General features: G+C 40.8%; 2 long non-coding RNA genes across 2 annotated transcripts; both read right to left on the reverse strand.

Annotated features, from left to right (window-relative positions):
* Positions 1–4,858: 4,858 nt before the first annotated feature.
* On the reverse strand, positions 4,859–6,896 carry LOC136753998 (uncharacterized). Its single transcript, XR_010817476.1, has 2 exons — positions 5,396–6,896; positions 4,859–4,987 (listed from the first exon to the last, which is right to left on the reverse strand). It is a non-coding gene; the product is annotated as an uncharacterized LOC136753998 (long non-coding RNA).
* A 2,980-nt stretch (positions 6,897–9,876) lies between these two features.
* LOC136752395 (uncharacterized) lies at positions 9,877–17,605 on the reverse strand. Its single transcript, XR_010817302.1, has 3 exons — positions 17,587–17,605; positions 10,414–10,497; positions 9,877–10,005 (listed from the first exon to the last, which is right to left on the reverse strand). It is a non-coding gene; the product is annotated as an uncharacterized LOC136752395 (long non-coding RNA).
* Positions 17,606–17,998: the final 393 nt, after the last annotated feature.

The following is a 17,998-nucleotide window of genomic DNA, read 5'->3' on the forward strand; positions in this document are numbered from 1 at the left end:
AAACAGAGGGTGTTGATTAGAGGAGTTGCTTCTAACTGGAGTGAGGTTGTTAGTGGAGTTCCCCAGGGATCAGTAATAGGGCCTTTGCTGTTTCTAATTTATATTAATGATCTGTACTTTGGGATAGTTAGCAAACTTGTCAAATTTGCAGATGATACTAAAATAGGTGGCTCAGCAGATACAATCTCGGCAGCACAGGCTATTCAGAGGAACTTGGATAATATTCAGTTGTGGGCCGACACCTGGCAGATGAAATTCAATGTGGACAAGTGCAAGGTAATACATGCAGGCAATAAAAATGTCCACTGTAATTACACTATGGGAGGAATTGAACTGGAAGAAGTAACGCATGAGAAAGACTTAGGAGTCTACGTGGACTCCTCATTTTCCCAATCCAAACAATGTGGGGAAGCAATACAAAAGGCAAACAAAACGTTAGGGTATATTGTCAAAAGTGTAGGGCAGTAATGTTCAGACTGTACAATGCACTAGTTAGAGCTCATCTGGAATACTGTGTACAGTTCTGGGCTCCACACTTCAAGAAAGATGTTGCTGCTCTAGAGGCAGTTCAGAGGAGAGCAACCAGACTTATTCCAGGTCTGAAGGGAATGTCCAACTGAGAGACTGAGGGAAGTGAACCTTTTCACCCTGGAACAGAGGAGACTATGTGGGGACTTGATTCAAGTCTTCAATATCATGAAGGGCATCGACCACATCTAACCAGAGGAGCTTTTCCAGATCTGCAGGGACACACGCACCCGGAAACACAAATGGAAATTGGGCTTCAAGGCATTCAAGACAGAAAACAGGAGACACTTCTTCACACAGAGTTGTCACAATCTGGAACAAACTCCCCAGCAATGTGGTTGAAGCTGGATACTTGGGCACATTCGAAATGAGACTGGATAGGATCCTTGGATCACTTAGTCACTAATGGACACCAAACGAGCACAATGGGGCGAATGGCCTCCTCTCGATTGGACACCTTCTCATGTTCATATGTTATGATTAGGGCCCTACCAAATTCACGGTGGTTTGCCTTACATTTCACGGTCATACCCCTGGAAAAATCTTAACTTTCACGGTCTCGCATATTTAATTCATACATTTCACGGTGTTGTAACAAAGTAATTAAAATACATATAGGCCTGTATGTATTGAGAAAAAAAAATAGCCTATAAAGCCTATAGCCTATATAAAGAGCCCTTAATATAACATAAGCACGTGTTATTAATTATACTTACAGTATATAAAGAAAGTGTGAAAACGGTGAATGTACAGAAGTCAGTGAGCATGGAGCATCCTGCAACTGTCTCTTTCTTCATTCCCTGTCTCTGTGCTGCAAACACCTGTCCGTGTTTAGACAGAGCTCTCTCTGCATCCACGGAGTTTGTTGGAATTAATAGACAGTGCCGAGCCAGCCTTGCCAGGTGGGGGATTATGCTTTCAAAACTGGAGCACAGGCAAACTACAGTCGGCTTCTTTAGCAATGTTTTTATAAGCAGGAATCTATAGCCTACAGTTCTTGTCAAAGCCAGGAATTGCATTAAGCCATGGGAAATCCACCCGCAACACATGTATTTGTGCGGTCAAAAATATGCACAGCTTTTAGGATCTGTGATGCAAGTTGTTGAAACCATTCAGATTTGTTTTCTGTATCACTTGACTCTTTGCCGTAGCAGTAATAGTTTCATTCTTTAGTTTCTTTACCATGCCCCAAAACACCTGCTGAGCACTGACATTTTATTCAGCGTTGTCGGAGTGATTTTCACTTGACTGTGCTTCAGCCCAGGACAGCAGATCCATTGCTTTGTTGTAAGCTTCATGGATCGTGCCAAGTGATTAAGTCCATCAGTCATGTAGCATGTGTTGCAACAAACTGAATTTCCTCGTTCAGGAGAGCATTGTTTAGAAGGGTTGAAAGTTCTGTTAAAATCTTTGTTTTTGGGGTGAGCGCTAGCTCTTCTGAGACAAACTCAGATTAGTACTTCAGGTGAGCTGCATGGTACTGTACAGCTCGAAACCACGAATCCCAAGTAATTACTGGCGAGTGCAACTTCTTGATCCCCCGATTTAATTTGTACATTTTCAGTCTTGTCAGAAATACAATCAAACAGAACATGCAGAACGTAGTTCAATCGTCAGTGGACTCGTCATTAACAATTCCAAACGACTCGCATAAATTAATTAGAGACTTAATTTCCTCAAAATGTGCACGAAAAACTTTAGGAAGGTAATCCTGTCGTAGTTTCTTTGCTCATGGTAAACAACCTGCATTTTGAATGCAATTCAATGACATTGAATGACATTCTTTTGAATGAATTCACGCAGTTGTGGGTGACCAAGTTTTCCCAACGGTATATTAGCACTTGCAAATGCATCCACAAGTTCCATTCTAGCGAGATGACGGCTGTCAGAGCTGTGTGTCGTCTTCTTAAAAAGTCTTGTTTTCTTACCTTGTCATTTACCAATGCATTGCAATCTGCTGGCCTCTTTGTGCTTCGATGACTTTCTGAATCTAAGTGGCGCCGAATCGATGCCCGTCGCGTGTGATCCAACGAAAACATTGCAGCTTGTACAAAACGGTATACCACCATCGGCATGTAGAATCTGACTTCCAAATTCTTTGACACGATCTGCTGCAGTAATCACTGTAGAGGTTTTTGACTTGCTTTGGACACTCATTTTGAAATAATTTCACTTTTTTTACAGTAGACTACGAATTGAAATTACTATGATATAAACCCACCCCAGATGCCCATATCTACCAATCAGTGAGTTGAGCCCTGAGTGTTATTTGCATCTAAGAACTGTCAATCAATTAATCCTGTCCAATTAATCACCTTTCTTTTTTTCTACTTAACGAAACAGAATATGAATCGCGTCTGGAACATGTAACACTACTACATTGGATTTCATGTTATTTTTAACATTTCACGGATGAGACCATATTTCACGGTCCGTGACACGTTTTTCATGGTCTTGAATTTGGTAGGGCCTTAGTTATGATTGTAATAATGAACATTTTGAAATGCCCTGTTATGAAGCAAGAGTAGATCCGGAGATGTTTTTTTATTCGTTTTTATAGAGCTTATTGAAATGTTAATATTGTTTTTCCACAAACAAGAATTTATAATATGATTTCAAGGAGGCACCAGCTAAGCTTATTCAATGCTTCAAATAACTGAAATCAATGTTGATAGCAAATGTGTGCTTTCCTTACAATAGAAACATCCAAAGTGTTTATAGGCAACATTGAAAACTCAATGCCACAGACTACAGGAGCAATTATTATTATTATTATTATTATTATTATTATTATTATTTATATTTCTTGGCAGACGCCCTTATCCAGGGCAACAAAAAACAATGTGGGTCTCCAGAAATCAGTAAAGTGAGAGAATACAATATTCAGTGTGACTTTGACAAAGTACACCTATGACGTCAAATTGGCCAGAGTTTCTTCAAGAATCGTACAGCGAAGTTCTTGTTTGATTTTGAAAAGGCTGCACACAGAAGAGGCTGGTCTACAGAGGTAGAGGAGGTTGCTCCTCCTCCATTTGTGAGAGGCAAGAGTGAAATCAAGCTATAAAAAAGAGTAATTGGTTGAAATAAACCATTACCAAATCTCAGGAAAATTTATAAAATAATTTCTCTCTTCTTTGGAATAAACCTTATTGAAATTCTGATTTAAATGCTTCATTTGTGTGAAGTGGTGGTGGGGGGCAGAGGATGACGGGCTCCTGCTGTCCTCCTTAGGGCGGGATCTCTTCTATCAATTTAATGTACTTCCTTTTTTTCATGCTAATCTGTTATTGGCCAAGACACGTAAAATGATGCTCCAAGGGAGGACGTCCTCCATAACCAATCAACAACCAGAATACAATATTGACATCGTGTTCGTCCAATGATAATTTCCAAATTTCATCTTCAATTCTCTACCACTGTATCGTATGTGAGTGTGACAAACTCGTGGTAAAGCGATAGACAGCGATAGATACAGTACCACATTAGAAAATAAAAATTATAAGTGCAAATTGCAAACCACATTTAGACTTTTCAGATTTACATTTCCCTTTCTTTTATAGTAGCTTGCTAGTGTTGGCTAGCTTGCTGGTGTTGGCTTTGACTTCTGTCTTGCTCTTGGATGCAACAATAGGCCAGCTATGGAGATAGTTTCCCAACCTGTAAAGTGAGTGGAACCCTCCCACATGCAGACGAACTCATAACACACTTCATCTCTGCTTTGTTTTTGATAATTCCAGATTTTCGTGGTTTTTGCTTTTCCTTTTTAAATCAGAGGGTGTTGTGTAAACTTCCTACTGTAACGTACTGGGTGCTGTGTCACCGCTAATGGGACTGACTTCTGGCTTCTAGTGACACACGAGGTTCATCCACATCCAGAGCACGCAGTGTTTACATGTGTCTTTCCCTCTCGTTCACCTGGCCCCTTTTTTATATTCATCCTTTGTGTTGTAATATGATACATGATAATGTGATATTTGTTCCTTAGATGGGGATAAGATGGGGATAAACTTCGGGTGCATTACCTTATCTTAGTTGTATAGTAAGTCTGCATTAGGTTGCTAGTTGGATTACTGCTACATTTGAACATAAGAACATAACACAACCGGAACATAAGTAAGTAGAGCTAAGTAGCCAACTAGTGTAAAATAACATGACGCAGTGGATTGGTTTTCCTCCTGTCCACCCCAATTGTTTGAGTCACCAGCCGCCACTTCTGCACAATGTCGTGTGAGCCCAGTTCTATGAGTGTACAGTTACACAACATTGTCAACACCCTTCCTTACAGACACAGGATGGTCTCAGCACTGGTAATGACAGACAGGAACACAGCTTTGTGGACAGGGATTTTATTTAGTCTAACAGCCTTCTCACTGTTTCTAGTATACAGGCGATTACACAGTTTCTTGGTTCAATAGAGCATGGCTGGAATGGTCTTGATTACTGCAGCCTCCGATGAACTCTAGAAAAAGAACGGCACAGACAAATCAGTTATAATAATAATAAAACTCAAGGTCCCTGAACCACCCGTGACCCTCTCTCTTTCTCCTCCTTAAAAAGATTACTGAGAACTAATTTCCAACTCTGAACATGGTCTCTTAAAAACGCCTATGCAGTTCATGGGGACTCTGTGTAAAGAACATGTTGTTGTATATTTAGTATTTATTACATATAACAACAGCAAAATTGTGAAACTGAGAATTGTGGTTAAGGGTTTCTTGTATACACCTGCAGGAACCACTGTAAAAGGCGTCTGATGCAGATAAAGCATACAAATATTATTATTATTATTATTATTAATAATAATAATAATAATAATAATAATAATAATAATAATAATAATAATAATGAAACTTTTCAGTCTACTTACCTCATTACACGCCTGAATAAAATCTGAAGATTGGATTATTCTTTGGCTGCATTTCATCACAGGCCAGTACACCTACAGCTGAAACTGAAAAGAAGAGCATTTAAAGCAGATTAGTGTGGGATCAATACAGCACTTGACTGACACAGACACAATGGGTGGCTTTCTTTATGCTGGAGTCTGTATAGAGTTTCCGAAAAACTACATAAACCATAGCTTCATATCATGTTTTTTCCTATAAAGTTTACAAACATGAGTACAACTTTATAGGAAAAAATTACGTAACATCTTATGGCCGTTCATCCAATCAGAAGATACAGGTCCGGGTCCGTTTTACGATCTGTCCTCCCGTGAAGAGGTGATGGATCCAAAGCAGATGTCCGTCTTTGATGTGCACTAGGAAGATGCGATCCCACGGTCGTCATTTACCTAGTGTCAATCATTCTTTAACAGAAGCAATTCCTGCCTATCTGGAGAAACAATTAAGTCATAAACAAATTTTCAGCAGACAGCTGTAGGCTATTTCGGCACTGTGTAATCTTTCATTACTGACAGGAGTTTCTAACAAATCGACCTTGTTGACCCTTTACTTGTCCTGCTAAATCGAATCTGCTCTGTATACAAAACTACTTCTAATGCTAGTATTAATATAAAACATTATATAATAATCACAAAAACACTTTCTTTAACTTCTTATACAGAGTCTTCATTCCCTGCTGTTTTGCAATAGAGCAAAGTGGAAAGAAGCCAAAAAGTTATGTTTATCAGTTACAAGCAAATCCCCTTAGGGGTTAGGAAGATTTGACGCTGCGTTTTCAGCTCCTTCATCCCAACCCTTCCCCGTGGGGTGTATATGTGTGTACGGTGAGTGTAAGGGTGTCCCTGCTGTCGGGGAGAGCGATAAGTGTGTGTCCCTAAATGTGAATGTACAGAATGTCCTGAAGGCGTCTCATGGAGCAGAGTGACTTTTGTAATAGTATCTTTCCATTGCATCCTTTGGTTTTCCTTGAGTCATGAGGTTTATTGCCTTTGATACTAAATCCATTTGTCCTCAGTCACATGGAGCCTCCAGAACCAAGGGGATAGAATAAGATTTGTGTCAATGGGTGTGTGAGTTTTGCTCCTCCCGAGTGAGGAACGGTGTCGTTTAGTAGAAATTTAGAGAAAGTCTGCCAACGAGGGTGTTTTAATTGCAGCTGTAACCATAGTAGATACATTATGAGGTTTACAAAGTTGTTGAGATGCTCTTTGAACAGTGTATTTAAGACATAAAAAAGAAACATACAGACATAGCAGAATAGTAACTACCGATATCAATCCTTGTAACACAATCATACCCAGATTACCAAAGGAATCAGCAAGCCATCCCCAGAGGGTTTTTCCTCCAGAGGACTGGTGTATCTTTGTAGTTGCTTTCCTAATGTGCTCTATAAGATTATCAATGTGTTCAGAGTTATCTGGTATGTAAGTACAGCATTCCTGCCCTATAATGGCACATGTCCCTCCTTGTGCTGCTAGAAAGAAATCTAGAGCTAGCCTGTTCTGGAGGGCAACAGTTCGCATAGCCACTATTTCAGTTGTTAAATTGCTGAGAACTTCAGTTGTAGAAATACTTAATGTTTCTAATATACCAGCTACGAATCCCAAGTAATTACTGGCGAGTGCAACTTCTTGATCCCCCGATTTAATTTGTACATTTTCAGTCTTGTCAGAAATACAATCAAACAGAACATGCAGAACGTAGTTCAATCGTCAGTGGACTCGTCATTAACAATTCCAAACGACTCGCATAAATTAATTAGAGACTTAATTTCCTCAAAATGTGCACGAAAAACTTTAGGAAGGTAATCCTGTCGTAGTTTCTTTGCTCATGGTAAACAACCTGCATTTTGAATGCAATTCAATGACATTGAATGACATTCTTTTGAATGAATTCACGCAGTTGTGGGTGACCAAGTTTTCCCAACGGTATATTAGCACTTGCAAATGCATCCACAAGTTCCATTGTAGCGAGATGACGGCTGTCAGAGCTGTGTGTCGTCTTCTTAAAAAGTCTTGTTTTCTTACCTTGTCATTTACCAATGCATTGCAATCTGCTGGCCTCTTTGTGCTTCGATGACTTTCTGAATCTAAGTGGCGCCGAATCGATGCCCGTCGCGTGTGATCCAACGAAAACATTGCAGCTTGTACAAAACGGTATACCACCATCGGCATGTAGAATCTGACTTCCAAATTCTTCGACACGATCTGCTGCAGTAATCACTGTAGAGGTTTTTGACTTGCTTTGGACACTCATTTTGAAATAATTTCACTTTTTTTACAGTAGACTACGAATTGAAATTACTATGATATAAACCCACCCCAGATGCCCATATCTACCAATCAGTGAGTTGAGCCCTGAGTGTTATTTGCATCTAAGAACTGTCAATCAATTAATCCTGTCCAATTAATCACCTTTCTTTTTTTCTACTTAACGAAACAGAATATGAATCGCGTCTGGAACATGTAACACTACTACATTGGATTTCATGTTATTTTTAACATTTCACGGATGAGACCATATTTCACGGTCCGTGACACGTTTTTCATGGTCTTGAATTTGGTAGGGCCTTAGTTATGATTGTAATAATGAACATTTTGAAATGCCCTGTTATGAAGCAAGAGTAGATCCGGAGATGTTTTTTTATTCGTTTTTATAGAGCTTATTGAAATGTTAATATTGTTTTTCCACAAACAAGAATTTATAATATGATTTCAAGGAGGCACCAGCTAAGCTTATTCAATGCTTCAAATAACTGAAATCAATGTTGATAGCAAATGTGTGCTTTCCTTACAATAGAAACATCCAAAGTGTTTATAGGCAACATTGAAAACTCAATGCCACAGACTACAGGAGCAATTATTATTATTATTATTATTATTATTATTATTATTATTATTATTATTATTATTTATATTTCTTGGCAGACGCCCTTATCCAGGGCAACAAAAAACAATGTGGGTCTCCAGAAATCAGTAAAGTGAGAGAATACAATATTCAGTGTGACTTTGACAAAGTACACCTATGACGTCAAATTGGCCAGAGTTTCTTCAAGAATCGTACAGCGAAGTTCTTGTTTGATTTTGAAAAGGCTGCACACAGAAGAGGCTGGTCTACAGAGGTAGAGGAGGTTGCTCCTCCTCCATTTGTGAGAGGCAAGAGTGAAATCAAGCTATAAAAAAGAGTAATTGGTTGAAATAAACCATTACCAAATCTCAGGAAAATTTATAAAATAATTTCTCTCTTCTTTGGAATAAACCTTATTGAAATTCTGATTTAAATGCTTCATTTGTGTGAAGTGGTGGTGGGGGGCAGAGGATGACGGGCTCCTGCTGTCCTCCTTAGGGCGGGATCTCTTCTATCAATTTAATGTACTTCCTTTTTTTCATGCTAATCTGTTATTGGCCAAGACACGTAAAATGATGCTCCAAGGGAGGACGTCCTCCATAACCAATCAACAACCAGAATACAATATTGACATCGTGTTCGTCCAATGATAATTTCCAAATTTCATCTTCAATTCTCTACCACTGTATCGTATGTGAGTGTGACAAACTCGTGGTAAAGCGATAGACAGCGATAGATACAGTACCACATTAGAAAATAAAAATTATAAGTGCAAATTGCAAACCACATTTAGACTTTTCAGATTTACATTTCCCTTTCTTTTATAGTAGCTTGCTAGTGTTGGCTAGCTTGCTGGTGTTGGCTTTGACTTCTGTCTTGCTCTTGGATGCAACAATAGGCCAGCTATGGAGATAGTTTCCCAACCTGTAAAGTGAGTGGAACCCTCCCACATGCAGACGAACTCATAACACACTTCATCTCTGCTTTGTTTTTGATAATTCCAGATTTTCGTGGTTTTTGCTTTTCCTTTTTAAATCAGAGGGTGTTGTGTAAACTTCCTACTGTAACGTACTGGGTGCTGTGTCACCGCTAATGGGACTGACTTCTGGCTTCTAGTGACACACGAGGTTCATCCACATCCAGAGCACGCAGTGTTTACATGTGTCTTTCCCTCTCGTTCACCTGGCCCCTTTTTTATATTCATCCTTTGTGTTGTAATATGATACATGATAATGTGATATTTGTTCCTTAGATGGGGATAAGATGGGGATAAACTTCGGGTGCATTACCTTATCTTAGTTGTATAGTAAGTCTGCATTAGGTTGCTAGTTGGATTACTGCTACATTTGAACATAAGAACATAACACAACCGGAACATAAGTAAGTAGAGCTAAGTAGCCAACTAGTGTAAAATAACATGACGCAGTGGATTGGTTTTCCTCCTGTCCACCCCAATTGTTTGAGTCACCAGCCGCCACTTCTGCACAATGTCGTGTGAGCCCAGTTCTATGAGTGTACAGTTACACAACATTGTCAACACCCTTCCTTACAGACACAGGATGGTCTCAGCACTGGTAATGACAGACAGGAACACAGCTTTGTGGACAGGGATTTTATTTAGTCTAACAGCCTTCTCACTGTTTCTAGTATACAGGCGATTACACAGTTTCTTGGTTCAATAGAGCATGGCTGGAATGGTCTTGATTACTGCAGCCTCCGATGAACTCTAGAAAAAGAACGGCACAGACAAATCAGTTATAATAATAATAAAACTCAAGGTCCCTGAACCACCCGTGACCCTCTCTCTTTCTCCTCCTTAAAAAGATTACTGAGAACTAATTTCCAACTCTGAACATGGTCTCTTAAAAACGCCTATGCAGTTCATGGGGACTCTGTGTAAAGAACATGTTGTTGTATATTTAGTATTTATTACATATAACAACAGCAAAATTGTGAAACTGAGAATTGTGGTTAAGGGTTTCTTGTATACACCTGCAGGAACCACTGTAAAAGGCGTCTGATGCAGATAAAGCATACAAATATTATTATTATTATTATTATTAATAATAATAATAATAATAATAATAATAATAATAATAATAATAATAATAATGAAACTTTTCAGTCTACTTACCTCATTACACGCCTGAATAAAATCTGAAGATTGGATTATTCTTTGGCTGCATTTCATCACAGGCCAGTACACCTACAGCTGAAACTGAAAAGAAGAGCATTTAAAGCAGATTAGTGTGGGATCAATACAGCACTTGACTGACACAGACACAATGGGTGGCTTTCTTTATGCTGGAGTCTGTATAGAGTTTCCGAAAAACTACATAAACCATAGCTTCATATCATGTTTTTTCCTATAAAGTTTACAAACATGAGTACAACTTTATAGGAAAAAATTACGTAACATCTTATGGCCGTTCATCCAATCAGAAGATACAGGTCCGGGTCCGTTTTACGATCTGTCCTCCCGTGAAGAGGTGATGGATCCAAAGCAGATGTCCGTCTTTGATGTGCACTAGGAAGATGCGATCCCACGGTCGTCATTTACCTAGTGTCAATCATTCTTTAACAGAAGCAATTCCTGCCTATCTGGAGAAACAATTAAGTCATAAACAAATTTTCAGCAGACAGCTGTAGGCTATTTCGGCACTGTGTAATCTTTCATTACTGACAGGAGTTTCTAACAAATCGACCTTGTTGACCCTTTACTTGTCCTGCTAAATCGAATCTGCTCTGTATACAAAACTACTTCTAATGCTAGTATTAATATAAAACATTATATAATAATCACAAAAACACTTTCTTTAACTTCTTATACAGAGTCTTCATTCCCTGCTGTTTTGCAATAGAGCAAAGTGGAAAGAAGCCAAAAAGTTATGTTTATCAGTTACAAGCAAATCCCCTTAGGGGTTAGGAAGATTTGACGCTGCGTTTTCAGCTCCTTCATCCCAACCCTTCCCCGTGGGGTGTATATGTGTGTACGGTGAGTGTAAGGGTGTCCCTGCTGTCGGGGAGAGCGATAAGTGTGTGTCCCTAAATGTGAATGTACAGAATGTCCTGAAGGCGTCTCATGGAGCAGAGTGACTTTTGTAATAGTATCTTTCCATTGCATCCTTTGGTTTTCCTTGAGTCATGAGGTTTATTGCCTTTGATACTAAATCCATTTGTCCTCAGTCACATGGAGCCTCCAGAACCAAGGGGATAGAATAAGATTTGTGTCAATGGGTGTGTGAGTTTTGCTCCTCCCGAGTGAGGAACGGTGTCGTTTAGTAGAAATTTAGAGAAAGTCTGCCAACGAGGGTGTTTTAATTGCAGCTGTAACCATAGTAGATACATTATGAGGTTTACAAAGTTGTTGAGATGCTCTTTGAACAGTGTATTTAAGACATAAAAAAGAAACATACAGACATAGCAGAATAGTAACTACCGATATCAATCCTTGTAACACAATCATACCCAGATTACCAAAGGAATCAGCAAGCCATCCCCAGAGGGTTTTTCCTCCAGAGGACTGGTGTATCTTTGTAGTTGCTTTCCTAATGTGCTCTATAAGATTATCAATGTGTTCAGAGTTATCTGGTATGTAAGTACAGCATTCCTGCCCTATAATGGCACATGTCCCTCCTTGTGCTGCTAGCAAGAAATCTAGAGCTAGCCTGTTCTGGAGGGCAACAGTTCGCATAGCCACTATTTCAGTTGTTAAATTGCTGAGAACTTCAGTTGTAGAAATACTTAATGTTTCTAATATACCAGCTACTAATCTGATTTCCTTTATTGCTCTTCCGACTCCATACATAGGAAATAGTATGGAAGCAAACCTGTCTCCTTCCCCTATCTCACGTTTAGGGTGAGTAAATTGTTCTATATCTGGAAGGTATTTATCTTCAGTGTGGCGCAAAGCTGGCACCACAAATCCGAAATAACAAGAACCTGTGAACTTACAAGGAAGTTCCCAATATGCCCGCATGCCGCATATCCAATAAGTCCCATTCCATGGAGCGTAAAATCGACAAGTCTGATACCTAAAGTCAAGACCATCGATAGCCACAGTGTGATTACAAGTACTATTACCTATAAATTGGGATTGCATGGTTTGGTTATAGTATGAAACACACACAGATCCTTTGTTACTGTGAGCCAAGTAAATATATGGCATTTTAAAATCTCTTCTATTCTGATCCATCTTTGGTCTAAAGTACCATTCTCCTGTGATGCCTAAGGCATAATCATATGCATACCGTACATTAGAGGCAACTCTAAGTTGTGAATAATTAGAAAATACTGGAATTGGAATGGGGATCATTGGAACCCCTTTCTTAGTGTTGTGTGGAATGTGGGAACAAACCCAACATTTTGTTTTATTAAGGGCATTTCCATAGGTGCGTGTCATTTGGATAAATTTGTTATCTGTCCATGATTCAACCAAGGACAGGCAGATCAGTCCAAATACTGTAGTGTACACAGTCGTCTTCATGCTGGATTATCTCTTAGTACCTGTAGGGGGACAAAACCTTTACCAGTTAGGGGAATGTCTCTCAAAATTCAGGAAATCTGCAACTGTTGCTTTCCTAGGAATGAAAAAAGATAAAGGTTTAGTACACAGTTCTCCTGGATTATAATTTTTAACTTGTGACCAATGTTTCCATCTAGTACCCCCCTCCTGTCCGTCAATACAGACCGAAGTGTCTGTAGAAAGAAGGACATTATGCGGTCCTGTCCATTTGGGCCTGAGCACTGGTCTGCTTGGGATTATTTTACACATTACTTGTGAACCAACCTCAGGAAGTGTTGTTGGCATTTCCTCTTTGAGTTCCAAGTCTCTGAGGGACTGGAGATCACGTGCTTGTGATCTAAGTTTTTTTAAGTGTGTACATAGCTGTGCCACATACTGTTTAAGATAGTCTTTGAATGGAGCACTGGGATGAATGGGACCCCAGATGCCAGCAGGGAGTTGCATAGCTCTCCCTGTCATTAACTCATGTGGAGAAAGCTGAGTACTAGGTGACGTTAGGTGACGCTCTAACTTTATACAGCACAGCGGGGAGCTGTCCATCCCTTGCCTGTAGTTAACAGGGCTTTTGCCAAACTTTCCTTCAGTGTCCGGTTAGTGCGCTCCACTAAGCCTGAACTCTGAGGGTGATAAGGTATATGAAATCGTTGTTTTACCCCTAGCAGTAAACATGCTTCCTTCATTACCTTACCAGTGAAATGAGTCCCTTGATCTGAGTCCATTTGACGGGGCACACCCCATCGAGGAATAACCTCAGTTGCTAGGACTCGTGCTGCAGTGGTGGCAGAGCAGTCCCTGCAGGGGAAAGCCTCAACCCATTTTGTGAAATGGTCAATTATTACCAAGCAATAGGATTTCCCATTAAATTTTGTCAGGGGTTCTTTAAAGTCAATTTGAATATTTTCCCACGGACCTCGAGGCCGGGGCTGGTGTGATTTAGTGACTTTGATCGGTTTACCTGGGTTTACTTGTGCGCAAGGAATATACTGTTGACACCACTTCGCAGTGTCCCTGCCTATGCCAGGCCACCACCAGTATTCACGCAATTGAGTTAACATGGCCTTGCGACCCATGTGAGCTGGGCCATGGTACTGGTCCAGAAGCTTTGACCTAATACACTGGGGTGCTAATACACATTGTAAGTTAGGACTTCACCACAAACCGTCTGAGTGTACTGCACCTCCCTTAACCCACTCTTGTACTTCATTCTCCTCACAGTCTTTCTGTAGCTGTGCGAGGTCAGTAGTTTCTGGTTCTAGGATACTCGCAAGTTTACTAGAGCAGGGGAATCCTGCTAACGTCACATAACTGCCTGTCTCTGCTGCCTTTTTCGCAGCTAGGTCTGCAAAGTGATTCCCACGGGTGCGCAGGCATCCATCATCAGAAAGATTCTGATGAGCTTTCACTTTAACTACTGCTACCTTTTCTGGAAGGTGTGCTGCCTCAGCTAGGGCTATAACATACTCATAATTTTTGATTACTTCTCCTGCTGTTGTTATAAACCCTCTACGTTCCCAGGTTGCCATATAGTCGTGTACTACTCCAAATGCATAGCGACTGTCAGTGAAAATATTAACTTTAATGTCTTCCGCTATTTTTAATGACTCAGTCAACGCTACGAGTTCTGCCACTTGGGCTGAACAGTGTCCTGGCAGGGATCCAGATTTTACAACGGTGCTGTCATCCAATACCACCGTCCACCCAGTGTGGGGGATTCCATCTATTATTTTCCTGGATCCATCAACATATAGTTCCAAGTCAGGGTCTGTGAGGGGGTTTTCTAGGAAGCGACTGTGGTCCTCCTGGAGCACCAGCTCAGAGCATGTATGCTCTTCTCCCTCCCCTAACATCCCATCTGCTGGGTTTACTCGTGTGTCTTTTATTATTTGTATGGATTTATCTCTGGGGAGCAAAACAGCTTCCCATCTAGCTCGTCTACTATCGGAGACTGAACGCAATTTGCCGGTGTGTAATAACTCAACTAACGTGTGTCCTGTATGCAGAATCAACTGTGTGTTCATTACAATCGGCTCGCATGCCTGCACATTATGTGGTTTTGGCATATTTAGAATGGCTTCTTGCCTATTATGCGTCATAGATTTTTGTCTTTGTGAAATGTTGTGTCCGAGATATTTAACCTTAGTTAGGCCTATTTGTGCTTTCTTAGGGATTGCTTTAAATCCTGCTTTTTGTAAGACACCGAGGACTGTAATTAATGCGCCTAAGTGTGCGGTCTCATCAGGAGATGCAATCAAAAGATCATCCACATACTGGATGATTAAACTATCCCAGGGTGTCAGATCCATTCCTTCTAAAGTCTTGGCCATTGCCTGGTGAAAGAGTGTCGGGCTGTTGTGAAATCCCTGTGGCACTCTAGTCCATGTGTACTGTTTGTTGCATACAGTACTGGCCAGATTGGAGAATTAGTGGTTGAATGTGTTTCGCGTATTATTCCTTCATTTTGCAATGTTTGAATAATTGTCTGAACTGCCGTAAAAGCTTCTGGTTTAATAGGATACTGTTTATGTGCTTTGTGTACTGGACCTGGGATAACTATAGGTTCAATTTGTGCCAGACCACAATCTTGTTTATGTGTTGCCCAAACATCAGGAAATGCCTGACACACGTGTCCAAGTGGTGTGTCTGGCCATATATGAGATGTTGACGGTGTGAGTGAGATACTAGATACTTCTCTAAGGATATCTATGCCTAATATTGTCCCCTCTGGGTTTTTACAAACCCAAAAAGACACTGGTATTAGGAGATCGCCTATTTCTAGAAGTTGAGGTGTGTTGAGTGTGGCTGTGATACATGCGCCGCCTACACCTGAGATCTGTAGTCTGCGTTTAGTCAGTGGGAGGGGGAGATCTGCACACTGCCGACCCCCTAACAGTGCGGTTATGTGGAGGTGGGGATCTTCCGCTGTACCGACCTCGGGGGCCGAGGCGACCTATTTCCTATTTAGTTTCTCTGTCAGATCTTGGATGATCTGCAGAAGCTCCGCGTTTCCTCTGGGCTGACCAGGGTTTGTCTTGGTCTGATTCCAGGGCGCTTCGTGTTCGCCTGGAGCGCCTGCCTTCCAGCACTTGTCTCCCATGTGCCCTGTCCTCCCACAGAAACTGCACTTAGGGTGGGTTGATTTAGACCGACAGTCTTTAGCGACATGTCCTATTTTTCCGCAGTTGTAACATTTACCTCCGTTTTGTGTTATGGCAGATATAGCTGCCACAGCATTTATTTTAGCTTTTGACTGCTTGTTTTCTACCTCTGAAGCCCATTGTACAATCTGCTGATATGTGTTTCCTACAGGCACACCCATATTGAGGATGTCTTGGTGTGCTTTACTAAACCCTTCTTTTAGTAATTTTAAAAAGATCGCATTATCACGTTCGGTGTCTGGCATTCCGGAGTATTCTCTAAAAGTAGTGTACTTTCGTTCCGCATAATCGTAGCAAGTCTCTCCTGGCTTCTGTACGAGGCCACAGACTATACCCCAATTTTCCTGTCCTGCTCCGAGAGCTGTCTTTACAGCCGTGATGAAGTTAGTGATCCTTAGATTATTATTATCATTTCCAGCTGTTATCCAGGTACCATCCTGCTGGGCGGCGGTTAACCAGTCCCAGATTGGCCTTGCACATTTAGTTTTAATTATTATATGTACGTCTCTAGCGTGCATTTGGTGTACATCTAACATCTCATAAAATTTTTCCCAGAAATCCAGATTCCCATGATTGGGTTTAAGTTTTGGAAGATCGCTTAATATTGTGTGTTTCTCTCCGGGTGTGAAGGGGCGATGCACCGACGTTGTTAATGCATAAAATTGTCTGTCGGCATCGCGGTGTTGCCTAGTGCGCGTCTCTATAGGTGCTAATTTTACTTTCTCTGACTTGAATGAACTCAAATCTGGGTAAAGTTTAGACTCTGTTCTATTATCAGTGGGGTTGTCTGAATGTTTATATGGTGGAGGGGCAGAAGCACCAAATCCACATCCCCCATATTTTTCGCATTCATGTTCCCAGGCTTTTCGGTCTAAATCGTCCCAGTCAGGTTCATCGCCTTCTATATGTGCCCCCAGGGCACTTGCGCATCGTTTCCCTACATTATTAGTTCGTTCTTTATTTTTCTCTTCCTCATTTCTAATTATTTTCTCATTATTTATCTCTATTTGCATCTTAGCGACTTTCTCTTTTAATTCTTTTATTGTTGCTGTATTTTCCTTATCCATTGCGATTAGTTTCTTCTCTAATTTCGCACTATATTGACAAAGGATTACGGAAGCTTTATTGGTTTTCTCTCTCTTTTCCTTATTCCACCATTCTCTATGCTGTTTGGGAACCCAGTTAGGATCCCATCCTGCCATTTCCATCTTAAGTTGAAGTTTCTTAAACTTCTCTTGTAGGTATTCACATATAGACACGTCTTGTAATGCCATAATGCCAACCCTATCTTTGCCAACGATGGGGCTATATCGTTGGACTTTACAGTACCTCCGGTTCCGTCTGGTTATTGACTGCCACTAACTCTGGCCCTGGCGTACAAGGATTTCCTTGCTTAACTTGGGGCTCAGCAGGCCTCGTCGTACCTTTAGGTTCCTTTGGTATCTCTCCCCGCAGATCTGTCTTACTTGGAGTTCACCCTACTGTGAACCTCCGCTGTACAGTCAACCTTTCTATTTGTTTTACCTCTACCTCTCCACAGGTTCTCTATAAATTACAATCTGACAGCCAAACACAATCCTGAGATCAAATCTAAATATACAGGGTGGTAATTTTTAAAGGTACTCACCCTTGCTTTGGTCCCGGGAGTGGAGGCAAGTTCAGATCCTCGTTCGTGACGCCAAGTTGTAGAACCGTGTGGGAAATAAGTGGAGAAGTCGCGGAGATAAAGCAAATAGAACTTTAATCGAGCCGGCTCGGAAGCTCCACGTCAGAAATAATTCCTTCAGTGAGACTTAATGTTTACAAACATGAGTACAACTTTATAGGAAAAATGACGTAACATCTTATGGCCGTTCATCCAATCAGAAGATACAGGTCCGGGTCCGTTTTACGATCTGTCCTCCCGTGAAGAGGTGATGGATCCAAAGCAGATGTCCGTCTTTGATGTGCACTAGGAAGATGCGATCCCACGGTCGTCATTTACCTAGTGTCAATCGTTCTTTAACAGAAACAATTCCTGCCTATCTGGAGAAACGATT

This window comes from Amia ocellicauda, chromosome 7 (genome assembly GCF_036373705.1).
Source record: "Amia ocellicauda isolate fAmiCal2 chromosome 7, fAmiCal2.hap1, whole genome shotgun sequence".
In the NCBI taxonomy this organism is placed as follows: Eukaryota; Metazoa; Chordata; class Actinopteri; order Amiiformes; family Amiidae; genus Amia; species Amia ocellicauda.